This window comes from Thermobia domestica, chromosome 2, assembly GCF_964235325.1.
Source record: "Thermobia domestica chromosome 2, izTheDome1.hap1.1, whole genome shotgun sequence".
NCBI classification, from domain to species: domain Eukaryota; kingdom Metazoa; phylum Arthropoda; class Insecta; order Zygentoma; family Lepismatidae; genus Thermobia; species Thermobia domestica.
The window spans coordinates 199,526,950-199,539,319 of NC_137455.1; the positions used below are offsets into that span (position 1 = coordinate 199,526,950).

Below are 12,370 nucleotides of genomic sequence, written 5' to 3' on the forward strand. Positions count from 1 at the left end.
TCAGCTGACATACTGTCACAAAGCATTTGTAAGGGCGATAATAGGGTCATGATCATATTTAATAATTCTATTTCTTTGTTCTGAAGGATAAGGTTTTTATGTTTTGTTCGGGACAGAAATTTTGCTATTGCTTCTTGATTTGTTAAAGCTACCTGTATCAAAGGAAGAGTAGACCACCACCTTGTTGGCGTGCATGACGGAAGTACTTTGCGCGGGAGGCCTAATGCATCTTGCTCTTCTTGCAGCGCACGTCTCATTTTGCTGCTGCGACTCGTAATTTGTCTAACAAGTAAGTTTACGAAGTTACCTAATAACTTCATTGACTGGATGTAGCTCAAGGGCTTTGTCCACTCCAATATTTAAAGTATGACGGAAACAGCTCAAATGTTGGAAATCACTCAAGTCAACAATGGCCTTTACAATATTGGCACTACTGTTGTTACACAACGAACATTTTCAGTTGGTATTTCCGACATATCTATACTAAAATATAAAGCCTCTAATAGATTAGATTTCGGAAAATCGGAATTCCGGAACTTTATCGCAAATATCGGAAGTTCGGAATTCCGGAATCTTAGAACACGATCCGAAATTTCGGAAGATCGGAATTCCGGAATCTCGAAACAAGATCTGAAATTTCGGAAGATCGGAATTCCGGAATCCAGAACACGATACTAAATTTCGGAAGGTCGGAATTCCGGAATTTTTAAACTCCATCGGAAATTTCTGAAGATCGGAATTCCGGAATTTTCGGAATTCCGGGATCTCGGAATTTCGAAATTCCGGAATTCCGAGATTCCGAAAATTCCGGAATTCCGAGATTCCGAAAATTCCGAAATTCCGAGATTCCGAAAAACGGAATTCCGAAAAATTCCGGAATTATCGACATTCCGAATTCCGGAATTGAAATCTCAATTCCGAACACCCCTACCGTGAAGGTAAGCAGAAAGGTAACACATGGAATCAAAGATAATAAACAGGTTGGGCTAGGTAGTACCATTTAAATCAATTTCTTTGATCCCCCCCCAAATTTTACATGCCAGAGACGCCAGTGTTAATAAGTATTTCTATCCACAAAATATATGGTTCAGAATAACATAACATAAAGATGGGCTGAGAGCCGAAGATTCACTGGAGTTTGGTAGTAATGATAAGATGAGAGAGAAGATGAGAGTAAGTCGGAGTCAGTCGTGCAGGCGAATGCAGATCAAAGGCGAAGGAAAAGTATGAAGTGAGTGTAGGGGAGGTCTGATCAAAATATGATTTGCACTACTACTTAATACATATTTTGTAAGGATGATTTCGACGGACAAAGATAGAAGTCTATCGATATCACTGTTTGTTGTAATCCAATGTAGAAATAAAGATAAAATATGTTGTAAAAGAGAGATGAGTATTAAAACTTATCTTGAGTAATACGTTCCATTCTTGCTAAGTGGATATTTTCAATACTCCGAGTTCGGTTCCCGATAGGAGTCTGGTTCGCGTCTCATATTATGCTGCAAATCCACATCACACATGCTAAAAGCGAATGTTGACTTGCAATATATTCTCATAATAATATACTAATAAAATGTTTGGTTAAACTTTGCTTCACAAATGCCATTGTCTTTGAAAATTGAATAGCACTATAAACATTAACTAAATGCTAAAACCAATCTTAGAAAAATATAACGCCATTATATAAGAATACGTAATACAAAGTAAACCATGGCTGTCTATATTTAAATCCAATTAGTGTAAGTCTCTTTCCTTTCTCCCTCTAATTTAAATGTTCTCCATTTGGTCATAAAATACGTTCTTATGAAAGTATAATACTTTTGTGGCAATTTCTGAACAATACTTAGTAAGAAGCGTGAAAAATCTCAATTGTAAAATACAAAAGCTTTTATTTTTACACTCTGAGTGTTCTTTCCTTCTTTGTTTTTATTACTTACTTTTTTTTTCAAGAACCAGTTAAATGCACACCTGCTTAAAAGTGCCTGCAGGCAAAAGGTGTACGAAAATGTCTCCTTCAATAGCTAAGCACAGTATAGACCCACTTCACATATAGTGACAGTTTTTGGTTAGAAATACTTCACTTTTTTCCCCTCTTACTTTCATTAAGAGCTTTGTGTAATCTTGACTGTTTTACGGGAAAGTAATATCTCCATGTAAATTGCTATATAAACATTAAGAGGCATTTTGAACTCCCTTATATACATTTCGTGAAGAACACTCGTACGGCCTATACGAAATATTTAAATAGCCATCGGTTCACAGAAAAATATTTGGACAAAACTCTTCCTTTTATCCTGATGCACAGATGTGAGTACACCTGTACCTTATTATCACTCTACGGGGGCTACCATGACAAATTTCGCAATTGGGATGTTGGAATGCTATATAGAAAATTAGCTAACGGAGTAAATTGAGAGTCATACGAAGTCATATACCGTTTTATATTTTCGAAAATAACCCTGATCTCTTCCGTTATAAAAGAACAAACGCCAAATACTTTTCCAAAGAATGATCTGTTATGGAAAATATCCAATAGTTTCCTAAAAGTACGAAGTGCTATGGAAAGAATAGTAAGGTCATTCTTAGTTGGGAAATACATAACGTTACATTATCATCATATTTTTTCTCTGCTCAATATACCGCATGTCCAGATCTTTTCGCATTCTAATTCTTTCTATTGCACGTTCTTCAAATCTTATTATAGACGTTTACTGTAGAGTCCTTAAAAAAATGTTATTTTCGATTAACATTAGGAAACTAACATTACGATATACTTCCAAATATGGGGATTCAATATTGAAACCAGAAGTCTATCACTTCTGGTTCCAATAGAGATATAAGATCAGAGATGAAACTTCTTCTTGGAATGCGCTATTGTTACCATTTAGAACCAATATTGAAATCGGAAGTTGTATATTTCTATCACTTTCGGTTTCAACAGAGAGGTAAGGACGAAGATGAAATCTATTGTTCTTGGAAAGTTCAATCTATTTCAGAAAAGTGTATCTCGTTATTTATTAGAGTTTCTGCTCTACGGAGATCAACGTTGAAACCGGAAATAGTAGATTTCTGTCACTTCCACTTTTAATGGAGGGTTGAGAGAGAAGTTGGAACCTATTTTTCGGACACTGAATCCATACGTTAATATTATCATGTACTACTGAACTCTAATCTTCGTTTGTTGCAGATAGAATTGAGCACGAAAAGGAAGAAGATTACTGTTGTTCATCACATAGAGCGAATTACTGCTGAAACCCCGGAACTCTCAAGATAATGGCCTGAGCCATCAACGGCAAAGTTTTCTCTTTGATTCTGTGCATATTGTCACTGGTGAGTGAAAACAGCGGTTGCAGACCTTTGAAGCTAAAAAAGTAGACATTTTTAATAACAAGTACAGAGGATGAGTTATCAATCCTTATATTGATGCACTCGCATGTACATATTTTAATAAATTCCACCATAAAAGATCAATCCTCAGAATAAAGGCCTTTATGTTCAGTGGTTCTAAGCCAACGTTAGGCTAAGTTTTAAATATTTCCACTTTATCAGTCTTTGGTCTTCAGGCAAATAATTCCTGAACTCCAGTTTTCACTTCCTTTTGATTATTGAAACGAAGAAATTGAACCATTGACGTAAAAGGATGGCAATCGTTGGGAGCATTGTCATAACATGGGAATTCTGAAACTCGTGAACAGATACGATACACATTTAAATGAAGGTGGTGATTAAAGTAAGAGAAGTAAGAGAAGCTTCATATGTATAACAAATTTTTAAAAAATAAATATTGTGCCTTTCATTTTCTATAACTAAACGGTCTTTCCTTTCTGGATGACCTTCGTAATAGCCTTGACTCAGTAAAGAATTCAATAGGAATGTAAGCATTACTAAACATGACGGAAACAAATAAATAAATGGAATGCATAAAGTGGTATATCAAATTACCCTTTCCACTAATTTTATGAACAGAGTAGAACAGAAGTCTATATTATCTGAAATTATAAAAATTACCTACGTAAATGCAACACTTACATTTCTGGATTTTCTGTCCTGGGAGTTACATAACTCAAATTACTTATTGGAATAAATTAACATAGTTGACAATGCAACAATTATGTTCGTACTTTTATTTATGCAACCCTTTATAAGATAAGTATTTCAAAATTTACCTTACCTTAGATCTTTATAATACATCGTATCTTCTTATTTATGCCAACAGACCAGACATTCTTTGAATTTTAATTTAAGTGTATACAGTGTGTATAACAGTTAAATATAAAAGCATGACAGCTGTAATATTTCGACAAGTGAAAGTCTCGTGACCGTTATAGCTGAAGGAACTCTTTTTGAAGATGAGCTTAGCTGTTGCTCAAAGTGGAAAACAAGTTGCAATGTTATGCAATAACAAGGATTTAGAGAAAGAAGAAGAGAAAAGCCATCAAGTTGCAAAGGAATGCTTAAAGGAAGAAAAAAAAACAGCCATATACACTGACAACCAACCTTTGACTTTACGAGGAGGCTGCAAGTAATGATCAATTTTCCTTCCTTCATTCTCAACACGCATACATATTTAACTGCAAACATTTCATGAATTTCACACTTTCACTGTTAACTTGCATGTAAGACGATGCTTGTGTTTTTTTTTTCTCTCTCTCTTGGAATGTAGAATAAGTCAGATAAGGTACGTGATTTCCATAAGTGCATCCAACTCTCAAAGAAACTTTGTATAAGTATTATTAATTAAGAAAGAAGAGAAACATTGTCAAGTTTTTTGTTCTTTTTTGTTTTTTTTTTCCTTAACTATTCAGGCATTAGTAGTGAGAATGATAAGCCACAAGTCGCTTGATGCTGACAGATATTCAGCTCTCGATTGACTAGAGTAGTAGTAGCTAATTGACTACTCTAGTCACTGAGAGCGGACACTTCTAATATTTGATTATGATAACGTAATTTAATGTCATACAACTTGTAATAATTCCATAGTTTCGTAGTTATAAATAATTCACTTCAAATGATTATAAAATGCACTTCAAACGAAACTTATGGTTCGTCCTGTATTTTGAGAAATGTACCGTTTTTCTACTTTTTTTTTTTTTTTTTGCATTATCAGTTTACATATTAGTTTACTTTAACTGTATGTATAAACATTTATATTGGTAAGTATTGTACCTTGATCAGTAGAGCATTTTCTAATGTATAGCTCAGCATTTCTCTCTTCTTGTCTGTCTACATGATATGTTGACATAACCTATTTCTGTGTGAGATCATGAATTCTAACTTCCCAAAATTTCTTAATTAGACCAATTAAATTATGGTAAAAATCCACAGTAGCAAAATTTCGCTACAGAAGAGATGGTGAAACAGTTTTCGATAACTGAAAAGAAAAGAAAAGAGTTTAACACCAGTTGTAAACAAAAATAGGGAAAAAGTTATGTGAACGATAGTTCTGTCATATGTTTGTTCGTAAATTCAAGCAGCACGAGTGCTTAAATATCTTCCTGTTGATAGTGTAAAATAACCATCTGTTTTATACAGTATTTGAAACAATATAACTGTTAGGTAAAAGTATTTAGCCTAGTATTAATATTAAGTCGACTATACCGTAACTACAATCTCCTCTGTTACCTATTGAAAGAAATATGGACGGATGGATGGCCAAGATCGCTTTGTAAGATCTTCTATAGTTGTGCGTAGGATACTTTTGAAGACTAAAAGTATTGAATGAAGTATGTGGTTAAAAATCTGAAAATCTAGTATATGCAATATTTGTTTTAAAGCAAAATCATTATCTTCCCTACTCAATTCAAAGGTTGGAATGTCACATGGACGGGTTGAATTTAATGGTTATTGCTACTTGTTCAGTAGGCGTCCTATTTTGATAAAATCAATGTTTAATCTTTCACGTATGATTCTTGTTTCAAACAAAATAATATATTTATTTAGTATACTTAAAGATGTATGCAATTACCTTCAGCAAAGTTTTCATAACTTTCTTCCAGTAGACGATCCCAATGTGAATAACATTAGCCTATACATAAATGATTGTTTTTAAGTTGTATTGCGAAAACTATATACTGCAAGATGATAGACCAGTCCAAATTCAGATTGTTCTAATTGTGATTTACTGCATAAGGAGTAGATTATAAGAACATGCTTCGCTGACGTCGTAATGTTTTTATTCACAATATGCAGATGAAGAGGAATAATAACCCTGGTAATCTTTAGAAGGCTAAATAATCACATTGTTATTGTTTTCTCTTTCCATACTGACTCATAATCCTTTTCTTTTTTTAAAAGGCCGGAAAAGGAAACGGTGGGAAAAGTTATTACTGTTGTATTCGTCTTAAGCACAGCCTAATTTAGCCACGCGGAAAACACGATTGTTAGAACAGAAATTGTCAGAAGAAAGACAGAAGCAAGAAAAAGATTCTGTGATTTATTTTTGAAACAAGACTATCATAACCAAGTCCATTTCTGGCGGCATAGGCCTTGGAAAATAAGCTTAGCTAATGCGGATTAAATTGTTCTATACAGGAGCTGCTCTAGAATATCAATGATCAACGTGGGCAAAACAAGAAATTTGAGTAATAATAAGCTCTCCAGGGAAAACATTTCTTGACAGTAACTTTTTGGGTGTTATCTTCTCTGTCGTTCAGTATTAATACAAAAAAAGAAGAAGAAGAAAGAAAGAAAAAGAAAAGAAAAGAAAGAAAGAAAAGTATGATCAGGCAATTAATACTATCTTTCCAAACAGACAGAAAAGATAATTCTTACAATATTTGAAAATTTTGGTTTCTTAATTAGACAAATTCTGTATAGTTTCATCATTACTTATTCATGAAAATGTAAGGAGTTCAATGTTTTGAAAATAGAGTATGGAGGGGGCATAAATACATCAAATGGAGATCACGAGAAGCACAAATATGACGAATTGTACGTTGTACCTGAAATTTGCTTGTGTGTTTATTTACTAGCCGATTTCCTCGCGTTTAATTGTGGTCAATATTTCGTTGCCCCTCCTCCTTTACGCATTAGCCAAACTAACTCAGTGTTTCTCTAATAATTAGCAAACTGTTATCCTCTAAGATAACACTGATCTTTTAGAACAAATATGCTAAGACTGATAAAAAAAAAGAGAGAGAGAGAATGGTATATGTTCATATCTCTTTGCTTTAGAATAAGGAATAGCGTTGGAAGTTCTAAAATGCACAAGTAATAACCTGTATAGGACCTCACATGCACAAGTCTTGAAGTGCAAACATTCTAAAATGCACAAGCCTGAAAGTGAAGAAATCTTAAATTTTAGGACTTGTGGTCATATGTTTAGGACTTATGAACACTGTCCCTAGGACAACAGTGTAGATATATTGTCCACGAAACATTATTAACAGATAGTGCAAGAGTATACTCGCTAACAAAAATTTGCTGGCTATGTTCCTGGTTGGCTGGCTGAAAAGTTGGGTAAAACTACCAGCATCGCATAATATTAGTTGTGTGGGAAAAAAGGAAGATTTCAGCTCATTTCCAGTAAACTGGAAAATAAAATCTAATTCTACTACCTCGAAAGCCTGAATTCAGCTGTTTTCGACTTTTTTGGACACTGCCTATTATGTTCAACTTAGAAAATGTTTATTATACAGAACAAGACGAGTATGTTTAGTTACTTGTTCATTCGCCACGTGAAGTTAATAAAGTCAACGTGTAAAAAAGGACAATGTTGCCGTAAATTTCAAATCAGAGACGTTTTATCTGGCATATTTTATCATGCAAATATAATCTAATTTACCTGTTCTATACTATTCTCATTTTATAAGAAATTCCATTTGGTTGACGAAAATTTTGACTTCCAGTTGCTTAAACTGCTTTCAAACTAAATTACTTTATGGGTAATTGACTTTGCCCCCTTCTTCGCATACATCAAAGATAACCTAGTGAAGCTTCCTTTACGAAAACCAATGGACCATGTACTACATTGCCGTCAGCGCGTTTTGACTTCAAATAAAAGAGCTTCTAGCATCTCAGTGGTTCAAGGTTGACTTTTTCTTCTTCTTTTGTGGTTCTGGAGAATCAAGACCTCGTTAAAATGTTAAAAACATTCAGTTTTAAAAATAAAAAAGAGAAACAAAGTCAACTTCATGAATAAACACACTTCACGGTTCATTAATGTTTTACATATAACATGAAAGCTAAGTATTTGCAGAACACAAGAGCTTTAAAAGTGCGTCTTTTCTCTCAGTAAAAAAAGGCTTACAAAATAGTGCTTACGGTAAATGGTGCGTAAGGGAGGAAAAAATTGACGATTTGGACAAGAGATCCTTTCCTAAGTTCAATGTATTGTGTGTAATTTTATATATGACACTCATACACTTTTCAGAAATTTATTTGTTCACGTTAACGGTGAAAACTGGAGGCTCTTTTCTTACCTTACAGACATTACAGTGTACCTAGATTCTGAATTAACGTAGAATTATCTTCATTATTTAAACTGGAAACATAATTATCAAAAGAGTGTAACTGGATTAATTGTATTCGCACTATTACAAAGCTAAGCTCTCAATAATGACATTTTCTTGTATTGAATTTTGTCAAAACTTCCGAACAAAGTCAATTTTCACCTTCTTAAAGTTAATCTTTATATTTACATTAGCCCTAGTCTACGCAAGATATATTACTCCGTAACATATGCAAGAGAAGTCTCAAGGTAGTTGCAAGCAGCACCTATGAGATACTAGAACCATGAATGTTACCCATGGAGTACATATATGCATACTACATGAAGATTATAATTTAGTGCAATCTTTTCTATCATTATTTAACATTTTTTGCGTAATTCATAGCTAAATTTCACTACACAATATATCATATTATACAAAATGTATATTATATTGTTATATATTTTTTTAATAAATCATACAAAATTTCATAGATTTCCAGGAATTAAGAACACTTTGCTCAGTCTTTGGAACAAAAAAGTTTTAACTTAAATTTGGAAGTACTCAGTGAAGAAAACTAGAATGTTACATACAGTTGCCATATAAACATTAACATGTTGAAGCCACTTGACATATGTGTCAGATGCACCCCTTAAGGTAAGTATTGACCAGAAGATTAAGGTAAATACTGACATTATGTCCGCACTCTTGAAATAATTATCATTAGTTTGAAGCCAGTAAAGAACAATAGAACGTAAATAGTGTGTTTTTTATGTACAAAAGGACAGAAAATAGCATAGCATATCGAGTACTTTTCAAAATTTCGTGATTTGAAGTGTTACGAAATACTACAAAATTATAATGCAAAAGTAGTTGTCGAAAATCTCCTTGTACACATTTGACAACTGTTCTTTTCTTTCGAGATGTTTTTCTTTTTTAGAAAAAAAGTCAATAGAGGAAAAAAGAGAAAAAATAAAAATTAAAAACAAAGGATGAATGGTACTGTAGACAGGTGTCGTCAAGCACAATGAATTACATATATTAAAGGAAGCATATAAGCCCAAAAGTTGTGTACCCTAATTAGCAGCATTTTGTTTTTCTTTTTTTAATGTAAGGAGCAAAACAAGTTCTTGAAAAAAGGCGGTGACTTCAATGCGTGGTTAGAAATGGTTCTGGCCTTCGTCGCGCGTGCAGGAGCAATTTTGTCAGGAATCTCTTCCAAAAGTATCCCTAACGGCTAGTAGGAAGAAAATAAATACATATATAAAAAAAAATTCACCTGTTCTTCAACTAACTTGAAAACAATCAAGACTGGCTCCAAAACTATGCCATTGGAAGGCTGTTAAGTGAGTATTGTAACCGAATGGTCACGATTACCTCTTTTGGCGGGGATTTTTGGATTCAAACAAGGGAACACAATACGACTTCAGCACGCATAAAGGAAAGAAAGAAAATCGCCTCTTCCGCCTACTTCAAACAAAAATGGGACCACCAGTGTCGCTGAAAGGTATAGAATATTGCTGCAAAAAAAATATGTGGTTAGTTTTATAACAGCCGTATAATTGGAACAATGCCGAAATTACCTTTTACAGAAAAAATTCGTGCACAAATAAACGGTCTGACGAGGAACCACATTCTCAGTATCCATCCAGGAAAGAACACTTAACTTTCAGTACTGATTAGTTTTCCTCAAATGCTGACTTATTGAGAAAGTAGGAACCATTCCTCTTCACAAAATACTTTCACATTCTTCTCCTGATTAGTTTGCTTCCTTGTTAATACATACACTGCTGTCTTCAAAGGTTACATTAGCAATTAGCTATATTTACATGCAATTCAAGGAAGTATAATAAGTTTCAATAAAGTATGCAGAGATACATTCAATAAATACACATAATAATGGCTTGGTTTTCTATGCTGTAATGTGATCTTTTTGATGTTATGTAAACTTTGTAGTTCTTCAAATAGACGTGCAAATAGTAAGATACAGTATTTTTAATGTGTTGTAAATATGTTAGTCAAAATCTTACTCTAAAATTATCTTATAAGGAAAGTAATCTTATCTTTTACTTACAAGTTCCCGCTATTAATATATTGATATCAACGTAAGACTTTTTTTTCTTTTTTTTAGTTTTGCATTCTCGCTAATTCATTGTCTTAATTCTGCTAGATTTTCATAGTGCCTACTGTATATGCCTAATTTTCAGATTGTTTTAAGCTCACAACGGATAATTACTAATTTTAACCTTTCAAATGTTATTCAAATAAGATACAAAAATAAAACAACTACAGTCCCTCCCTATACATACATACATACACACATACACACACACACAAAACGTTCCGACATCTTCAGAGGTCTTACAAATTAAATTAAAATATTTTCCTGACTATTTTTCCTATCCGTCTTAACGATTTAAATACCTTTTCGTCTCGTCCAATATATTATAATTACCAATGATAATAATAATCTTTTTATTTATTTATTAATGGTGTTACAAGCACAGATCAGCTAGGTATTTCATCAAATTAGAAATTAAGTATATCCAAAATATACGGATGAAAAAAAAAATGTTTCGCCGTCTTCTTACACTTTCAAACCAATCAAAGTTTACAAACTGTTGAGATCTATCTCTTTAAGTATATATGTAACGTATATGTAAGTATAAACGATGGTAATTAATAAAATATAATTATCTTTGTAAATTAATTCGAGCTTGAAGGTTTTCCTTTTTTCTATTGACAAAAATATTCTCAGATTGGCGTAACCGAATCTTATGATAATATATTCATATATTTTATTGATATCATTAATTAAACTAATTATATATATATATATATATATATATATATATATATATATATATATATATATATATATATATATAGTTTTACAACTACTGCAACAAGTTACTTTCCGGGCAACAATAGTAACTACATTATTTTGTAGTATTTATGGTATATTTATTCAACTTTGGTGAAACATTACCCATAGATCACCGTACTATACTTAAATCCGTACAATTTATGTCTTTAAAATGAGTTTCAAATACATTTTAGCAGTACCTGTTAGTATATCCTATCTATAACAATAATAATAATTAATTCTCTATTTGTGTATCATACATCTATTCTATCGAAGTATAGGTGAATACTGTCAACTCAAAGATCTGAAATTCATTAAGTGTATGTTTCACTAAAGTTAATTGGAATTACTATGATAAAGCCATGCCGATTTTCTTTGTAACAGCTATACAGGACTCATCTGAGCCCTAATAGTACAGTGGTAAATTAATAGTGAAGAAAAAAGTCATATGCATTAGCAACTTTATTCTTTGCCTTACGGGAATATCTGTGAAAGTTACATAAAAATGTCATCCTCCTACACAATTCTCGTATCCCCTACACAAAAACTACGTATTTAGCGAACGTCAAATCATTATGAATATGTATGAGGAAAGATAACTTTGGCACAAGGAGGGTCAGCCGTAACGCTGACGCTTTCTCCCCTCTCTATATTACTAATTGCATTATGCCATTCATTATCTGTATTATCTTCTATTTATCTTCATTACGAAATTCCAAGGGTTGTTAGTCCCTAAAGAGCTAACAGGTAAAATATTCAACTATTCTACGATAGTACCTCTTCCATGCATAGGAATTTCCACTGCTATACTTGTGTGACTTTTGCAATATGTGAACAATGAAAGACAGATTCCAAGCTATTTCTCTTCACCGCCACCATATTTTGCAACTAATTTAAATAAAATGTTTTTATCACATTACCAAAACAGAGAAGACAGTGCTGTACCTAAATATTTCACATGTGAACGAAGCATGAAACTTAAAATATTTTTATAGCGACTGTACTATTGCGAAATGAAAAGAATCTTTAATATAGAATACTCTCACAGTTCATTGAGGTACAAATATGCATAATG

The 12,370-nt window shown here is 32.8% G+C and overlaps 1 protein-coding gene across 1 annotated transcript in view; it reads right to left on the reverse strand.

The window, feature by feature from the left end:
* LOC145678352 (uncharacterized) overlaps window positions 1-12,370 on the reverse strand; it is a 238,847-nt gene that overhangs the window by 167,269 nt on the left and 59,208 nt on the right. The window lies entirely within an intron of this gene.